Source organism: Ranitomeya variabilis, chromosome 1 (genome assembly GCF_051348905.1).
Source record: "Ranitomeya variabilis isolate aRanVar5 chromosome 1, aRanVar5.hap1, whole genome shotgun sequence".
Taxonomy (NCBI): domain Eukaryota; kingdom Metazoa; phylum Chordata; class Amphibia; order Anura; family Dendrobatidae; genus Ranitomeya; species Ranitomeya variabilis.
The window spans coordinates 357595619-357615133 of NC_135232.1; positions in this window are offsets into that span (position 1 = coordinate 357595619).

A 19515-nucleotide genomic window follows, 5' to 3' on the forward strand; every position below is an offset into this window, starting at 1 on the left:
GGCGATGGCCGGAGTCCGGCCAGCCCATCATTTTATCCGTTTGGGTAGAGAGCATAAGGAAGACCTTCTTGTTTGGCAACGTTTTTTGGAAAGCTATAACGGCAGGTCGCTTATTCAGCGGGATGATCTCAATGCCTTTGACTGCGAGATCTATACGGACGCAGCGGGTGGAGTTGGTTATGGCGCCTATTGTGGAGGCAAATGGAGTGTGGGTGTGTGGCCTGAAGGTTGGCGAAAGAAGGGGCTTACCACGAATTTGACGTTGTTAGAACTGTTCCCAATTGTGGTGTCGGTGTTTATTTGGGGCGACAATTTTAGGGACCGGCGCGTCCGTTTTCATTGTGATAACTCAACCGTGGTGTCTGTGATTAACAGCTTATCTTCTTCTCCCCCCCAGTAATCAGGCTGGTCAGGGAATTGGTGTTGAGATGCTTGGAGTTGAATGCATGGATTTCGGCGGTGCACGTGCCAGGCGTTCAAAACAATATAGCTGACGCTTTGTCTCGTTTGCAGTGGGACCGTTTCCGGGAATTGGCTCCAGATTCGGAGGCGACAGGAGCGGCATGTCCTTTGCATCTGTGGCAGGTTTTTACGGAAGGCGAGGCCGACTGATTCAAGCTTCAGTGTCAAACAGGACTTGGTTAGATTACACGGCGTCCTGGGCTATGTGGGAAGGTTGGTTGGCTCAATGTGGCCCGGCTGAGTCTGATGGCAATAGGACAATGGCATTATTGGCCCTGATAGGTAAGGTGGTGGAATGGGGTTGGTCTGTGTCTAGGTTGAATAAGTTTATTGCAGGTTTGGTTTTCGGTTTTCAGCTGCAAGGGTTAAGGGACGTTACAAAGGACTTTGTAATACGGCAGGCGTTGAAGGGTTTTCGTAAGGGTAATGTAACTTTTGATAAGCGTAGGCCCATTTCTTTTGGAATGTTGCAGCGGTTAGGTGAGGCCTTGGTTTTCATTTGTTCTTCTCAATTCGAGGTGGTGCTGATTCGTTTGGCCTTTTCTTTAGCATTTTTTGGTGCCTTGCGTTTGGGGGAATTGGTCTCCCCGAGCAGGGACAGGTCAGGTGGTCTTTTGGCGGAAGATGTGGTTTTTTGGGATGGTGGTATCGCTTTTTGGATAAGGCGATCAAAGACGGACCAGCTGGGCAGGGGAAAGAAGGTAGTGTTAGGAAGGGTGGATGGTAGCGGGATGTGCCCGCAACACTGTTTGGAGGCATATTGGAGTTTGTGCCTGGTCAGGTCTGGTCCTTTGTTGCAACACCAAGGAGGGGATTTTCTGTCACGTTTCCAGTTTGTAGCTATTTTGAAGAAAGGCTTGGAATAAACCCGGATAATTTCGGTTCGCACTCTTTTCGGATTGGGGCCGCGTCCGAGGCTGATGGTTTGGGCCTGGGGCCGGATGTGATTAAGAAAATAGGCAGGTGGAGTTCTAATCGTTTCCTGTCTTATGTGCGACATTGATTCGGCAATGCTGGGGTGTGTTTGTTGGCGTTTGTTAATTGTGGTTATGTTTTACAGGTCGGCCCCCCTCCTTGGCTTGGATTGTTGGACACTCTTTCATTTACTGGGGTGCCCTCCGGGCTGACGCTAGGTTGAATGGTAGGCAACTGGGTTTTGGTCGGGAGGCAGTGGTCATTTGTTGGATGGGTCGTCGTGGTATGTTGTGGCGTAGCTTGTTGTCGGAATTCTCTCCTTCGCCACCCGCTTGGATCGCCCCCCGGACATCTTGGTGGTTCACCTGGGTGGTAACGATTTGGGGGCAAAACCAGTGAGAGAATTGATTCGGGATATCCGTTTCGATTTTTTGAGACTGTGGGTTTCTTTTCCTGGTATACTGACGGTGTGGTCGGACATTGTGCCACGCCGGAGGTGGCGGGAGGCCCGTTCCCATAAAGGGATTAACAGGGCCAGGGTAAAATTGAATAGGGCGGTGGCGAGTTTTGTGTCTCGGAACGGGGGTATTGCTGTGAGACATTTTGAGCTGGAGGCCGGGGTCGGGAATTTCTGGAGGGATGATGGAGTGCATCTCAATGAGATAGGTATGGATTTATGGGCACTCGGTCTACAGGAAGGAGTAGAAAGAGCGTTGGCGTTGGTGGGGCACTCACAAGCCTGAGGTGGTCAGGGCTGTTCGTGTGTGGCGGGGGTGGGGTTCTTGGAGTTGGTGATGATGCTTATAGGGTTGATCTGGCTTTTGTTATGGGCTCTGGACGGGGTGTTTACCTCGGGAGCTTTGTGGTTGGTTTGCCCAAAATGGGTTACATGGTGCCCTCGAGCTGGTGGTTACGGCTGAGGGTAAGTACGGGTTTTTGGTTAAATTCTGTGGTAGGCTTTCTGTCTATTATGAGCCAGATTTTCTTAGCTCCAAGAACCCTCCCCTCGGGGTTTTACATTTACAATGTTTACAGGTTGTTATTCATGTATTTGTTTGTTAATAAAATGGCCGCTGTGGCCAAATTATCCAAAAGAAATTAATGTGTTCGTGTGAATTTATTAGGTTTAAACGGAATGGTTAAAAGGGAGCAAGGTTGTTGGTGCGGAGGATTTTTTACGGAAAGGATCCTTTATTGGCTATACGCGGTCAAGATTAATGACACAAATTGCAATAATGAGTTATTACTAGTGTTGAGCATTCCGATACCGCAAGTATCGGGTATCGGCCAATATTTGCTGTATCGGAATTCCGATACCGAGATCCGATATTTTTGTGGTATCGGGTATCGGTATCGAAACAACATTAATGTGTAAAATAAAGAATTAAAATAAAAAATATTGCTATACTCACCTCTCCGACGCAGCCTGGACCTCACCAAGGGAACCGGCAGCGTTGTTTGCTTAAAATTCGCGCGTTTCCTTCCTTAAGTGAAGTCCAGGCTTGTGATTGGTCGCGTGCCGCCCATGTGGCCGCGACGCGACCAATCACAGCAAGCCGTGATGTAATTTCAGGTCCTTCAGGATTTTAAAATTACGTTTTAAAATGCGCGCGTGTCCAGCCTCCCGTGACGTCACGGCTTGTGATTGGTCACGTCGCCCATGTGGCCACGACGCGACCAATCACAGCAAGCCGTGACGTAATTTTAGGTCCTTCAGGATTTTAAAATTACGTTCCGGCTTTGTGATTGGTCGCGTCGCGGTCACATGGGCGACGCGACCAATCACAAGCCGTGACGTCACGGGAGGCAGGACAAGCGCGCATTTTAAAAATTTTAAAATGCGCGCGTGTCCAGCCTCCCGTGATGTCACGGCTTGTGATTGGTCGCGTCGCCCATGTGACCGCGACGCGACCAATCACAAAGCCGGAACGTAATTTTAAAATCCTGAAGGACCTGAAATTACGTCACGGCTTGCTGTGATTGGTCGCGTCGCGGCCACATGGGCGGCACGCGACCAATCACAAGCCGGGACTTCACGTAAGGAAGGAAACGCGCGAATTTTAAGCAAACAACGCTGCCGCTTCCCTCGGTGAGGTCCAGGCTGCGTCGGAGAGGTGAGTATAGCAATATTTTTTATTTTAATTCTTTCTTTTACACATTAATATGGATCCCAGGGCCTGAAGGAGAGTTTCCTCTCCTTCAGACCCTGGGAACCATCAGGAATACCGTCCGATACTTGAGTCCCATTGACTTGTATTGGTATCGGGTATCGGTATCGGATTAGATCCGATACTTTGCCGGTATCGGCCGATACTTTCCGATACCGATACTTTCAAGTATCGGACGGTATCGCTCAACACTAGTTATTACTGTATGTAAAAATGTACTGTATGTATAATACTACTGGATCATGGGACATTTGAATCTTGTCTAAAACATCTGTGTCCTTCACAGCATATTATTCCACATTTTTTATTATCACTGTATTATTATCCTGATTTCTAATGATCACACATTTTAAATTGAACTAATCTCAATAAAAACCGTGAAAAGAAAAACATTGTCATTTCAAATATTCATAGCATCATAAAGATCCTTGGTCCTTAGCAATTAACCTATTATAGAAGAAGAATTAACACAAAGGATACAGTTGCAGAGCAATAGGAAGACATAATCAATACTGTCAGCATGTTTCCTAGAGCTAGCCAAAAAGGATATATTTTGTAATTATATTTGACTCTGTTAATGAATGCACAGCAAGCAGAATGTGTGCCAAATTGTGATAAAAAAAGAATATAATGTGTGAAAGCTGAAAAAGCACAGTTCATTGTAAGCCTCTTAAATTATACTGCTCCTGATAATAGCTATTGCATATCAATGAACATGTGAAGGAAGTTGATTTCAAACACACAAAGCACTTGGGAAAATAGGCCTTTTGATATGAACATTGCAACTGCCAGACACCAGATGATAAAAACTGGCAGAAATTCCTTGAAACCACTTGTTTAGCTTTATAATAGCAGTATTTAGGACAAATTATTGCCCAGCAAACTCTGCACCCTCATGTATGAATCTCCTCCTGAGCATACTTGGAGTTGTGCCCCAGAGTGCAACTGAATTATTCGTAATGTTTTTTTTTCAGTTGTGTATATTGTCTCAAAATAAAACAATTTAAGGGTGCAGTCAGATGGTCATATAACATGGACGACGATTACATCGCAATGCACAGACTGACTGATGTCTCTCCTTACCTGAGTATGAAAGCCTGAAAGAAATACATGTTATTATCACGCTCGGGTCAGGAGAACTGTCAGACAGTCCGAGCATTGCAATGTGTTATATGACCGTCTGTCGGCGCTTTTAAATTATTTTATTTTGAGACCACATACACAAAAAAAAAAAATACATTACGGACAATTCAGTTGCTCTTTGGGGCACAAATCCAAGTGTGCTCAAGAGGAGATTCATACATGAGGGTGCTAAGTTTGCTGGGCAACAGTTAGTCCCAAATACCCCTATTATAAAGCTTTTTTTCTTTTTAAATTATTGAGTACACGGTGGCCATACTAATAAATGGATGACTATGGGCTGTGCATTATACTCTATGGATGACTATGGGCTGTGCATTATACTCTATGGATGACTATGGGCTGTGCATTATACTCTGTGGTGCACAATGGGCTCTGCATTATATGTTGAGGACTATGGAAGGTGCATTGTATTATGTGGAGGATTATGGGGCCCATTATACTGTATGGAGGGCTATGGGGTACATTATACCATATGTAGGACTATGGGGGGGTGCATTATATTATATGGAGAACTGTGAGAGGTGAATTATAGCGTATAGAGGACTATGGGGGTTGCATTATACTGTATGAAGGACTATGTGGAGTGTATTATATTTCAGCTATGGGACTCCATGACCTCTATGTAAGCCCCTGTTGAGTATAATGGTTTATTTTTTGCTATACATTAAAGAACAGTGGCAGAATGGGAGACATATACAAGGATGGGGGATATATACCAGGTTGGGGCCCAGGATAATAGACATATACCGGGATGCGGAATACTGTATGTACTCCCATAGGCATGGAGAGAGGTGAATATTCCTTACCTTAATGAGTGGGGACACGTGAACGGCCACAGAAGCTGCTGGCACCAGAACGAGATGCTATGAGGGCGCGCAGGGAAGGTAAGTAGGATTTTTTTTTTTACGCTTTTCTCATGTGGGTGATACATACAATGATGGGGATGAGGAACCATGCAGACAAGGATGGGAATAAGGAGCCATGTATACAAGAATAGAAATAAGGAGCCATGCGTACAAGGATGGGAATAAGGAGCCATGCATACAAGGATGGGGATAAGGAGCCATGCAGACAAGGATGGCAATAAGGAGCCATGCAGACAAGGATGGGGATAAGGAGCCATGCAGACAAGGATGGGAATAAGGAGCCATGCATACAAGGATGGCAATAAGGAGCCATGCATACAAAGATGGGAATAAGGAGCCATGCATACAAGGATGGGAATAAGGAGCCATGCATACAAGGATGGGAATAAGGAGCCATGCAGACAAGGATGGGATGAGGAACCATGTATACCAGAATAGGGATAAGGGGAGAATGCATACCTGGCTTATACTCGAGTCAATACGTTTTCCAAGTTTTTAGAGGCAAAATTAGGTGCCTCGGCTTATACTAAGGTCAACTAATACTCTAGTGTAAATGGTATATATAAATATATGTATATATATATATATATGTATATATATATATATATATATATCAGAGCAACAGAAGCAGGTAACATATTGGTCAAATAGGGAAATTAACACTAAATAGTGCAAAAGAACTCAAAACCTGAAAAAAACAACAATTCCATATCATATACCAAGAAAGGAGGATGAAGAAGTATATAGGTATAAAAGATTATATTTTAGAGAGAGCTGCTCAATGTAATGTTAGTGCCAATCAAGCAAGTAAATATCACCACAAAAGTGCATTTGACATAGAGAGCAGCGCTTACAAGTATATATAAGTAGTAGAGCATAGGGCCCTTTCGTCAAACTCAATTTGACAGGTGGACACGCCCCTATCAAAGTGTATCAAAGTGTGTATCTCCCTCCCCTCCCTGTCAGCAGCTGTGTGCCTGCTCCCCCTCCCCTTTTGATATAGTTTAATTTGTTAATACAGTGAATATTATCCCAGTAATTGTTTTATATTAGATGTTTATATGATATATTAAGATTAGTCTTATTTGATAATCCACTGATAGGGAGAGTGAGGCTGTGTTTCTACAGTATTATTCTGCTGTGAGCTTGAATGATTCTAGTACTATAATTGCTAACAGCTGCTAAGAGTTTCTGTGATGGAGATACAAACATTCCACTTGCTAGCAGCTGTTAAAATGTATCTGTACTGACCACTAACTAGACAGCCAGACTTTCTGTGTTGGAGATACAAACATTCCACACAAGCACTCCTTAAACCACACAGAAATAATTTGATGTTGTGATTATTATCATAGTGTTGGTTTGTTTTATATTCTATTAGATTTTTTTATATTAAATGCAACTGCTATGAGTTGAATGAGTCTGATACTACAATTGCTAGATTATCGAAATTGTTATCAAAGTGACAGCAAAAGAGTTTCTGTGATGGAGATACAAACATTCCACTTGCTAGCAGCTGTTAAAATGTATCTGTACTGACCACTAACTAGACAGCCAGGCTTTCTGTGTTGGAGATACAAACATGCTAGCAGCTGTTAAAATGTATCTGTACTGATCACTAACTAGACAGCCAGGCTTTCTGTGTTGGAGATACAAACATTCCACACAAGCAGTGTTAAATAGGCATCATACGGATACCGTAGTGAGTATAAAATGTATTAAATTGATTACTGATACGATTCCAACAAATTGATAATAAACTGCTATCAAAGTGACAGCAAAGTATATTAAATAGATAACAAACCAAAATCATAGTGTATCAAAGTGTATTATTTTATTTATAGTCCCAATAATATTTATTCTCTTTTATTGACATTTTCATAAACCTATAGTCCCAATAATATTTATTTGACCAGCAGATAATTAATTAAAATCGCATAAAGTGTGTTAAATAGCCATCATATGGATACCGTAGTGAGTATAAAATGTATTAAATTGATTACTGATACGATTCCAACAAATTGATAATAAATTGTTATCAAAGTGACAGCAAATTATATTAAATAGATAACACACCAAAATCATAGTGCATCAAAGTGTATTATTTTATTTATAGTCCCAATAATATTTATTCTCTTTTATTGACATTTTCATAAACCTATAGTCCCAATAATATTTATTTGACCAGCAGATAATTAATTAAAATCGCATAAAGTGTGTTAAATAGGCATCATACGGATACCGTAGTGAGTATAAAATGTATTAAATTGATTACTGATACGATTCCAACAAATTGATAATAAATTGTTATCAAAGTGACAGCAAAGTATATTAAATAGATAACACACCAAAATCATAGTGTATCAAAGTGCATTATTTTATTTATAGTCCCAATAATATTTATTCTCTTTTATTGACATTTTCATAAACCTATAGTCCCAATAATATTTATTTGACCAGCAGATAATTAATTAAAATCGCATAAAGTGTGTTAAATAGACATCATATGGATACCGTAGTGAGTATAAAATGTATTAAATTGATTACTGATACGATTCCAACAAATTGATAATAAATTGTTATCAAAGTGACAGCAAAGTATATTAAATAGATAACACACCAAAATCATAGTGTATCAAAGTGTATTATTTTATTTATAGTCCCAATAATATTTATTCTCTTTTATTGACATTTTCATACACCTATAGTCCCAATAATAGGGCATATTATGTATATTCTGTGTTTATGCATCATTATTTCATACTGTGATTCTCATTTTATGAGCTTTATAACACAGCAGACTGATTTACGGACATATTATGTATAATTATTAGTTAATTGGCCAGTCATTTATCAGTTTTTCATACGTATCACAGAAAGATTTTAGTTCGATCTGATTTAAAATCATATACTTCAGCGATAATGTCAGGTGTTGGATAGGCATTTATCAGTTTTTCATACGTATCACAGAAAGATTTTAGCTTGATCTGTGCGAGTTTGCGGGCAAATTATGTATATTCTGTGTTTATGCATCATTATTTCATACTGTGATTCTCATTTTATGAGTTTTATAACACATCAAACTGATTTACAGCCATATTATGTATAATTATTTTAGAATGAAGCAGGCCCAGAGACGCCCCAACCTGTACAGATAATGTTCAGTGTTAGTGTGATACAGCATTGTGTTATTATTCCAGGCTGTAACATTTCTATTCCCACAATTTCAACGATCTCTTGATTTTTATCAGAGTCGGTATTCACATATAATAACAATAATAATAATAATAACCATCGGTGATATTATGTATATCATGTGTTTTTGACAGGTATAAAACGGTTATTTTATACATGACTGGTATATGAATATAAAAAGTTAAAATCATCACATGTACAATTAATATACATCATTACCCTTCTTACAAAATAGATAATATACAGTATATAGTTCAGTGATAATTGTTACAGTATTTTATTTTCCCGGTGTTACTTTTGTTCATGTATTACCGGATTCTTCTGCAGTTGTGATTCTCACCTTTCTATATAAATAGTGCAATAATTCACAATCACGGCCAGTTTTCCGTTAAAAATATGAATATTATTGAATATAATGTTTTACTTATGTTACAGTTTTATTTTTTATTTTTATTTTTATTTTTTTTTTAATTTTTTTTTTCCTGATGCTACTTTTGTTCGTGTATTATCGGCGTCTTCTTCAGTTGTGATTCTTACCTTTTCTATATAAATATGGGCAAATTAATTGTCCAGTGCCAGCATAATTTTTCAGCGTGGCCAGGGGTTGTGTTTAACTATCCTTTTAGAGTGTCTAGTAGTTTTATATTCTTTGTCTGATATATTTCTACACAAAGCTTCAAAACTATTTTGTAATTTATAATGTATCACAGTAATTTCATATGAAGTTACATCTTAGGCTCTGTTCAGACTATTGTAATATCTGTAGCTTGAAATAGAGCCAAATAGCTACTTTCAAATCCGGACATACACCATTGATTTTAATGGGGTCTAAGGGGATTCTATCAAGCTTTTCCACATAATAGTTATGGAAAGAATAATGCTACAGAATTGGCCGCTCCAGTTATAAAACAAAAATGATGAAAATTATCCTTGATGATAATGTGAAAAAGGCTTATACAGTGGGTTTATGGATCTCTACAATAAACACAATGTGTAGAAATTTGGTTCTAGAACTTTCTGGATTAGTGAATATAATAACGTTTGGCATATTTTATAACATACAGCTAATGATTCATGCTTTTAACTTGTATGTAACTGGTTAATGTTACTAATACCCTCTAACATGGGGTCATGGTTCTGCATTTTCTGAAGAGTTGAGCTTCATCTCCATCTTTCTTTAATTCTACATTATTTTATCACATATTAATTTCACAGTTGTCTGTGCGGGCTATTTGCACACAGCCTTCTTGAATTCAATGTTTGTAGATTTTTCTGTCATGGAAAAAAAAACAAAAAAAAACGTGTACAAAGTTAAAACATAATTAAAATAAAGAATAATGACCTAGCTGGTTGTTTGGGTGATATTGTAAAATCATTTACTGTTTCTACTACTTGGCAATTGTTACACTCAGTTATTTTTATTTATTTATTTTTTTATTTTTTTTATTTTATTTTTTTTCCCTTGGATTTTGTTAGTCATTACAATTATTTCTGCTCCCAAGATAGGGTTTTAGAGTCACCAAGTAACATAAATGTGCAGACTCCTGAATATTACAATTCCAAAACATTCAAAGTTTGTTTCTCCACTTTTTGCAGATAATAAATCTTAATTTCTTTATAATTTGACTTTTAGTTATAGTTTGTTTCAGCTCTTTGTCGTTCTATGTATACCATAAATTTTGCTTCCTTTCAGTGAATAATATAAGACAAATTATTTTTATTCAAAGAAGTCTAACTTATGTATACTTTTAAAGCTTTGTTACATTTCTATCCAGTCTACACCATGCTGTGTAACATAAATACATGCGGTCTTGTAGTATGGTTTTTTTTTTGGTTTCTCTGAACTGCCGCAAACAAAACATATAAGGTAGTACGGCACAAGATGTGAGCGTACCCGCAGCTCACTGAGCATTACCGCTGCACTCATGGCCACTTCTCTTTGCAGCTTCTGAATGTACACTATTCTCACCCATGGAGAGTTTTCCTTTAAAAATATGAATATTATTGAATATAATGTTTTACATATGTTACAGTATTTTATTTTCCATGCAAAAATCCATCTTTGTGCTGATGGCGGCATCAACATTTTGCCATTATAAGTTTATGGTTCTGTAAAGAGAGAGGAGAATTGCAGAACGGAGATGGAGGCAGTCACACACAACACACAGAACACATGCACAACAAACACACATAACATACAGAACACACACAACACATACAACACACACAACAAACACACAACATACAGAACACACACAACACATACAACACACACAACAAACATACACACACAACATACAGAACACACACACAACACATACAACACACACAACAAACATACACACACAACATACAGAACACACACAACACACACAACAAACATACACACACAACATACATACACACACAACATACACTTTGATACACTATGATTTTGGTGTGTTATCTATTTAATATACTTTGCTGTCACTTTGATAACAATTTATTATCAATTTGTTGGAATCGTATCAGTAATCAATTTAATACATTTTATACTCACTACGGTATCCGTATGATGTATATTTAACACACTTTATGCGATTTTAATTAATTATCTGCTGGTCAAATAAATATTATTGGGACTATAGGTTTATGAAAATGTCAATAAAAGAGAATAAATATTATTGGGACTATAAATAAAATAATACACTTTGATACACTATGATTTTGGTTTGTTATCTATTTAATATACTTTGCTGTCACTTTGATAGCAGTTTATTATCAATTTGTTGGAATCGTATCAGTAATCAATTTAATACATTTTATACTCACTACGGTATCCGTATGATGCCTATTTAACACTGCTTGTGTGGAATGTTTGTATCTCCAACACAGAAAGCCTGGCTGTCTAGTTAGTGATCAGTACAGATACATTTTAACAGCTGCTAGCATGTTTGTATCTCCAACACAGAAAGCCTGGCTGTCTAGTTAGTGGTCAGTACAGATACATTTTAACAGCTGCTAGCAAGTGGAATGTTTGTATCTCCATCACAGAAACTCTTTTGCTGTCACTTTGATAACAATTTCGATAATCTAGCAATTGTAGTATCAGACTCATTCAACTCATAGCAGTTGCATTTAATATAAAAAAATCTAATAGAATATAAAACAAACCAACACTATGATAATAATCACAACATCAAATTATTTCTGTGTGGTTTAAGGAGTGCTTGTGTGGAATGTTTGTATCTCCAACACAGAAAGTCTGGCTGTCTAGTTAGTGGTCAGTACAGGTACATTTTAACAGCTGCTAGCAAGTGGAATGTTTGTATCTCCATCACAGAAACTCTTAGCAGCTGTTAGCAATTATAGTACTAGAATCATTCAAGCTCACAGCAGAATAATACTGTAGAAACACAGCCTCACTCTCCCTATCAGTGGATTATCAAATAAGACTAATCTTAATATATCATATAAACATCTAATATAAAACAATTACTGGGATAATATTCACTGTATTAACAAATTAAACTATATCAAAAGGGGAGGGGGAGCAGGCACACAGCTGCTGACAGGGAGGGGAGGGAGATACACACTTTGATACACTTTGATAGGGGCGTGTCCACCTGTCAAATTGAGTTTGACGAAAGGGCCCTATGCTCTACTACTTATATATAACAGGCGACAGACACAGGGTTGGATCCAAAACAGCCCCCAATGCGCGTTTAGCTTCTTTTAGTACTTGCTTTCTCAAGGGGATGTGCATAACAGAGAGTCACAAGGACTTTAAAATGTCATAGGTTGCCGGTCACATGACCAATCACATGCTATGTCTCGACCAATGAAAACGGCTCTATTGGCGCATGCGCATGACAATGGCCAGGTCCTGTGTCAGAACAATCAGCGTCAAACATCATCGCTCGTGCACAGGGGGAGGAATAAGTCCAAAAAATACCCCGGTCATGTGTGGGAGGCATAATTGACACTGCACCAACACCAAAAGAGGCAAACGTACAAGCTGCATATGAGCTACCACTGGAATATGTCAGAAACATCAATAAATTATAATAGACACCATCAGAGGGCATCAGAGGTCATATCCCTTTTGAGAATTATCTGTATAGATTCAATCTCTGCCTCTATCTCACCAAGTGTATGCGAGTCCATGCCCTTCGAAAGTGCCATATAACCAAAAGAGCAGGTGTTAGAAAGTTCCTCCCACTTATTTTTAAACTTTTTGTCCTGTACAGGAAATGAGGGGAAAACCTGTATTCTTAACGCTTGGGGATAAGCCTCCCTTCCAATCATTTTTCCAGAAAAGCGTGGTTCCACCAAACCCTCGTCCTCTTTCTCAAAAGATCTTTGAAATGAGTGATGGTCTCCTGTAAATCACCACCAGACCCATCCAAGCCCCCATTAAAACCATCCTTGAATGCATCATTGACTTGGGTATGCCATGTAGAGTCACATGCCCTGAAGTCCAAAACAAAACAAATTCTAGCACAGCGGGAGGCTAGTTGGATCAATTTTAGTTTTAATATCTATCTTTAAGTCATCACTGACCTATTTTACATCATATCATTGGCGGCTGGATTGGACCATATATCATCTTAAGTGACATCTGAACTCATCAATTGAATATACTGAATCCATCATCTTTCGTTGTTATCTTGTGTACTTATTCATTGCATATAGAGTCTCCTTATGAAATTCTGAGATTTTCGTCTGCATACTTGAAATGTGTCATCATGGCAGCACACACCTATGTACTATGTTATTTATTTATGGATATATTTACTAATCATTTATTATATTGGTGTCTGTTATAATTTATTGGTGTTTCTGACATTCCAGCGGTCGCGCGCATGCAGCTTGCACGTTTGCCTCTTTCTGTGTTGGTGCAGCATCAATTATGCCTCCCACATATGATCGGGGGATTTTTTAGACTTGTTCCTCCCCCCTGTGCATGTGCGGTGATGTTTGACGCTGATTTCCAACACAGGACCTGGCGATTGTCATGCGCATGCGCCAATAGAACAGTTTTCATTGGTCGAGACATAGCATGTGATTGGTCACATGACTGGCAACCAATGATATTTTTTGGTCCTTGTGACTCTCTTTTATGCACATCCCCTTGAGAAAGTAAGTACTAAAAGAAGCGAAACACTCGTTGGGGGCTATTTTGGATCCAACCCGGTGTCTGTCGCCTACTATATATACTGGTAAGCGCTGCTCTTTATGCCCAATGGACTTTTGTGGTTATATTTTCTTGTTTGATTGGCACTAACATTACGTTGAGCAGCTCTCCATCCTGATACTTTTTGATTAAGCCGGCCACTCACATAGGGGGTTCCATCCTTATTCCATCCTTGTGCACTTCACAGGTTTTGTACTTTTGTATTTTACTGTATAATGTAAAATATAATCTTTTATACCTATATAATCCTTCATCCTCCTTTCTTGGTATATATATCAGGATGGGACCCAGGATGAAGGACATATATACCAGGAAGGGGCCAGGATGAGGGACGTATATATATATATATATATATATATATATATATATATATATATATACCGTATTTTCCGGCGTATAAGACGACTTTTTAACCCCTAAAAATTGTCCCAAAAGTCGGGGGTCGTCTTATACGCCGGGTACGGCGTGTGCAGGGAGCGATCCTGGATGTTCCCAGGGTCTGAAGGAGAGGAGACTCTCCTTCAGGCCCTGGGATCCATATTCATGTTAAAAATAAAGAATAAAAATAAAAAATATGTATATACTCACCCCTCCAAGAAGCCTGGCTCTCACCGGTGTAAGCGTCTGCCTCCGTTCCTAAGAATTGCAGAGCGTGAAGGACCTTCGATGACGTCACGGTCAGGTGACTGGTCACATGAGCGGTCACGGACCAATCACAGGCCAGTCACCTGAATGTGACATCATCGAGGGTCCTTCATGCTGCAATTCTTAGGAACGGAGGCAGATGCTTACACCGGTGAGAGCCAGGCTTCTCGGAAGGGTGAGTATATACATATTTTTTATTTTTATTCTTTATTTTTAACATGAATATGGATCCCAGGGCCTGAAGGAGAGTCTCCTCTCCTTCAGACCCTGGGAACCACACGCTGTATAAGATGACTGGGCGTATAAGATGACTCCAGTCTTATACAGCGGGCATATCCCAAATTCCATATTTTATATGGAAAAGTTGGGGGTCGTCTTATACGCCCAGTCGTCTTATACACCAGAAAATACGGTATATATATATATATATATATATATATATATATATATATATATATATATATATACTGTGCATATATATATATATATATATATATATATATACATACATACATATCAGTATCGGGGAGCCCGATGCAAATCTTGCACCGGGGCCCATTAGACTCTAGTTACCCTACGGCATATATGGTTTATTAATGTCACTGCCTTCCTGATCACTGAAAGCACAGCGCTGAACAAGCAGAGTACGGCCGGGATCACACTCGGCATAGGGAAATACGGTCCGTGTTTTACAGGCGTATGCGCAGAAATGATCCCAAAACAGTGATCCGTATGTAATCCATAGGGAGGGTGTGGCTGAGTATTTTACTCATGTCATCCTCCGTATGTAGTAAAGGCACAGATGATTGGCCTCGGGGAGACCAAAAACATCCAACACCGCGGAGACACCATCACGTGTTTCTCAACGCAGTGATCCAGAACACTGCCCCCATCCCTTATGGGAAATATGCAAATGCATGCAGAGTAGCTGCGGAGACACAATCACGTGTTTCTCAATGCAAGCAGTGAATAGCCAGGCCTTTCCCCGCGAAGGAACAACCATGGGAAGGGCAGCATCCAATAAAGGAAAACATCCAATATAGGAAAACCACCTATGCCAAGCATGGTATCCATCCACAGACAGCTGTTTCGGGGTTTTTGCCCCTCATCAGTGTGGAGTAGGAATCTGGCTATTAGGAGCAGTGCCTAGTGAAAAGGCTGTAAAGGCACAGATGATTGGCCTCGGGGAGACCAAAACATCCAACACCGCGGAGACACCATCACGTGTTTCTCAACGCAGTGATCCAGAACACTGCCCCCATCCCTTATGGGAAATATGCAAATGCATGTAGAGTAGCTGCGGAGACACCATCACGTGTTTCTCAACGCAAGCAGTGAATAGCCAGGCCTTTCCCCAGGAAATAGTGTGTGTATATATATATATATATATATATATATATATATATATATATATATATACATACATATCAGTATCGGGGAGCCCGATACAAATCTTGCACCGGGGCCCATTAGACTCTAGTTACTCTACGACATATATGGTTTATTAATGTCACTGCCTTCCTGATCACTGAAAACACAGCGCTGAACAAGCAGAGTACGGCCGGGGTCACACTCAGCGTAGGGAAATACGGTCCGTGTTTTACAGGCGTATGCGCAGAAATGATCCCAAAACAGTGATCCGTATGTAATCCATAGGCAGGGTGTGGCTGAGTATTTTACTCATGTCATCCTCTGTATGTAATCCGTATGTCATCCGTAATACGTATTTTTCACTCAACCTTACAAAATGGACATTTAACGGTTTTGAGGCCTGAAATTAATTTAAATCATCAGCATCAACCCTATTTAAGGCCTCTACAACATGTGGCACCCTCTCATCTGGCCATTTTGTTGCTGTGCTTGTGTAGGTGTTTTTGTGGATCTTGGACAACATGTGTGACCTCCTGCATTTCACACCAACTTAGCGGGTGTTACTTAATTGGGTCTTGTCATGCCGCTTTGGGCAGCCATACCCCATGATAGTTGATCCGCGAAGGAGGAGAAAAAGAATGTGGGTGCATCCACTTTTGCGGCAACGCATCACTAAAGGCCATTTTCACAGGCTCTATTCATCTCTGCGGACACATTCGGACAAATTCTTCCAGAACTGTTGCATGACAATACCCACCTTTGATATCTTGTTGGAGACCGTACGTCCAGAAATTACATATCAGGATACAAGGATGCGGAAATGCATATCGGCAGAGGAGCATCTTCTCCTTACCTTACGGTATGTATTCACCTTCCTCACACACTGTATGTATATGATGTTTTTTGACCTATTTTGATTTTCTAAACATCAGATTTAAACAAAATTTTAACAAAATCTGAAACAAATATGTAGTAAATGTTCTCCCGTGTTTGCATGGGTTTGCTCCGGGTACTCCAGTTTCCTCCCACATTCCAAAGACATACTGATAGGGAATCTAGATTGTGAGCCCTATTGGGGACAGCGATGATAATGTGTGCAACCTGTAAAGCGCTGCGGAATATGATAGCGCTATATAAAAATAAAGATCATTATTATTATTAATTGTAGATATTGGGGCCTATGGGTGAACTGGAGACTCTAGAGTCTTCAATGTGTCGATTATGGGTCGGCGGCTACGTGAAAACCTGTTGGACCTCCCACCACCACAACAACTCCCAGGCTCCAATGCTGAAGCAGTACCTTATGTACTTGTGGCAGATGAGGCATTCCAATTGACCAGGCATGTCATGATGCCTTATCCCCAGCTCAACCTGGACCACCGGCGGTGGGTGTTTAATGTCAGACTTTCACAGGCACTGAGAATGGTGGAGTGCGCCTTTGTAATTATGGCATCCAAATGGCGTGTCCTCCAGTCTGCCATTCAGCTGAGTGAGGCAAATGTTAATGAAGTCATAAAAGCGTGTGTTGTTTTACACAACTTCACAAGAATTCATGAGTGTTCCTCAGCTGACCGTGGTGAAGGCATGTTGGCCAACGTGGGTAGTCCTATACCACAAGTCCTTCCTCAGCGGCGTCCCCTTTCTGTCCTAAAAGTTAGGGATATTTACACCAATTATTTTCTTTCTCCTCAGGGTGCTACTCCCTGGTAAGATAATGTTGTCTCTATGTTGTAATTTTTACATTATTTTTGTTATAAAATTAACATTTGATATATTTCAAAATTTAACATTTGTGTATGGTGTAATAATGATTTTTCAAACACAAAGAAATTGGGTTGTTAATGTTTGTTTATAAATGATATGATAAGCCCAAATTTTTTTTATCAACAACCATATTTACATCATATGGCTTTTGGGGTCATTTTAACTTGGCCAAAGTGTAAAATATGAAACAAACCAAATTGCTATCACAGCAGATTAAATAATTTTGGGAGATTACACAAAATTATCAACAATTACATATTTTTTAAAGATTCTGATACGTTGGTGGAGGTGATGGCGGTAGTTCGGGTTGCTGCTCTTGTGGCCTTTGTTGTGCCAATTGTCCTTCACCCTGTTAGTGACTTCTCTGTTGGGCCTGCTCCGATTTTTTACAATACGGCTGCGAAATATACACCAGATAGAAGCTGCCCCATGGAGAATCATTGGTCCGTGTGCAATGCGTAGTTTTTGCGCCTCTCATACGTCTGTAAAACTCTCTAGTGTGACGCCGGCCTAATAGGAAACGCTATTATCACTGGGTGTAAGGAAAGAGATGGAGCTGCTTGATCTTAGGAGACCCAGTCAGCTGTGATATGCATGTAGAAAGCTAAATTTGTCTTGTAACTGGGTCTACTATATTAGACCCAATTAGATGGGAAATCGGATTTAATGTTCAAATGCCCTCATGGTCTTTTATGATCTTATTTGAGGCACAAAGTGTGAAATAAATGAATGAATACATTAATAAATAAAAAAAGCAGTGGGTATAAATTGATTTAAAAAAGGTGCAGCTAATCCAAATAAAAAAAAAAAAATCTGATATACCAATGGTATTGAAAATAAACAGGGAATACATTTTAAAAAGGAGTTTTAGTGGCCATAGGCAAACATTTAAAAAGGTATGAAAAACAGACAAGTATGTCTTCTTTTTTCCTACCAAAATCCGACGATATCGACAAAAAATAAAAGAGAGAGCGCATGAAGAAAATATAAAAATTAGGTCTCATGTATTATGAAAAAAAGATGCAAACATTTTTTGAATATCTGAAAAATATTACAATTTGACAGTCCTCAGTGGTTGATACCTTTTAATGGCTAACTGAAAAGACGGTAACATCTCAGGTCTCTTTATCAGGCATAGAATAACACAAACTCTGCAGAGTCACATATTATTAAATGTCTGAATGAGAAAAATTCTTATAGCTTTTTAAACTGCACGTACGAAAATGACCCGACAATGTGCCTAGTCAGGATGTAAAAGTACTGGTCTTCAACAGGTTAAATACAGCTCTGTAAAAAAAAATTAGAGACCACCACATCAAAACCCTGTCATGGGCAGCCCAATCTCCAGACCTGAACCCCATTAAAAACCTTTAGAATGTAATCAGGAGGATGATGGATAGTCACAAGCCATCAAACAAAGAAGAACTGCTTACATTGTTGTACCAGAATCAGTGTGAAAGACTGGTGGAAAGCATGCCAAGACGCATGAAAGCTGTAATTAAACATCATGGTTATTCCACAAAATATTGATTTATGAACTCTTCCTGAGTTAAAACATTAGTATTGTTGTTTCTAAATGATTATGAACTTGTTTTCTTTGCATTATTTTAGGTTTAAAAGCACTGTTTTGTTTTTTTTTAATTTTGGCCATTTTTCTTTTTCAGAAAAAAATACAAAATGTATTGCTTGGAAATTTGGAGACATGTTGTCAGAAGTTGATAGACTAAAGAGAAAAATCAGACAAACTGAACAGTTTGCAGTGATCTCTTAATTTTTTCCAGAGCTGTATATAAAAAAAAGTACAAAAAAG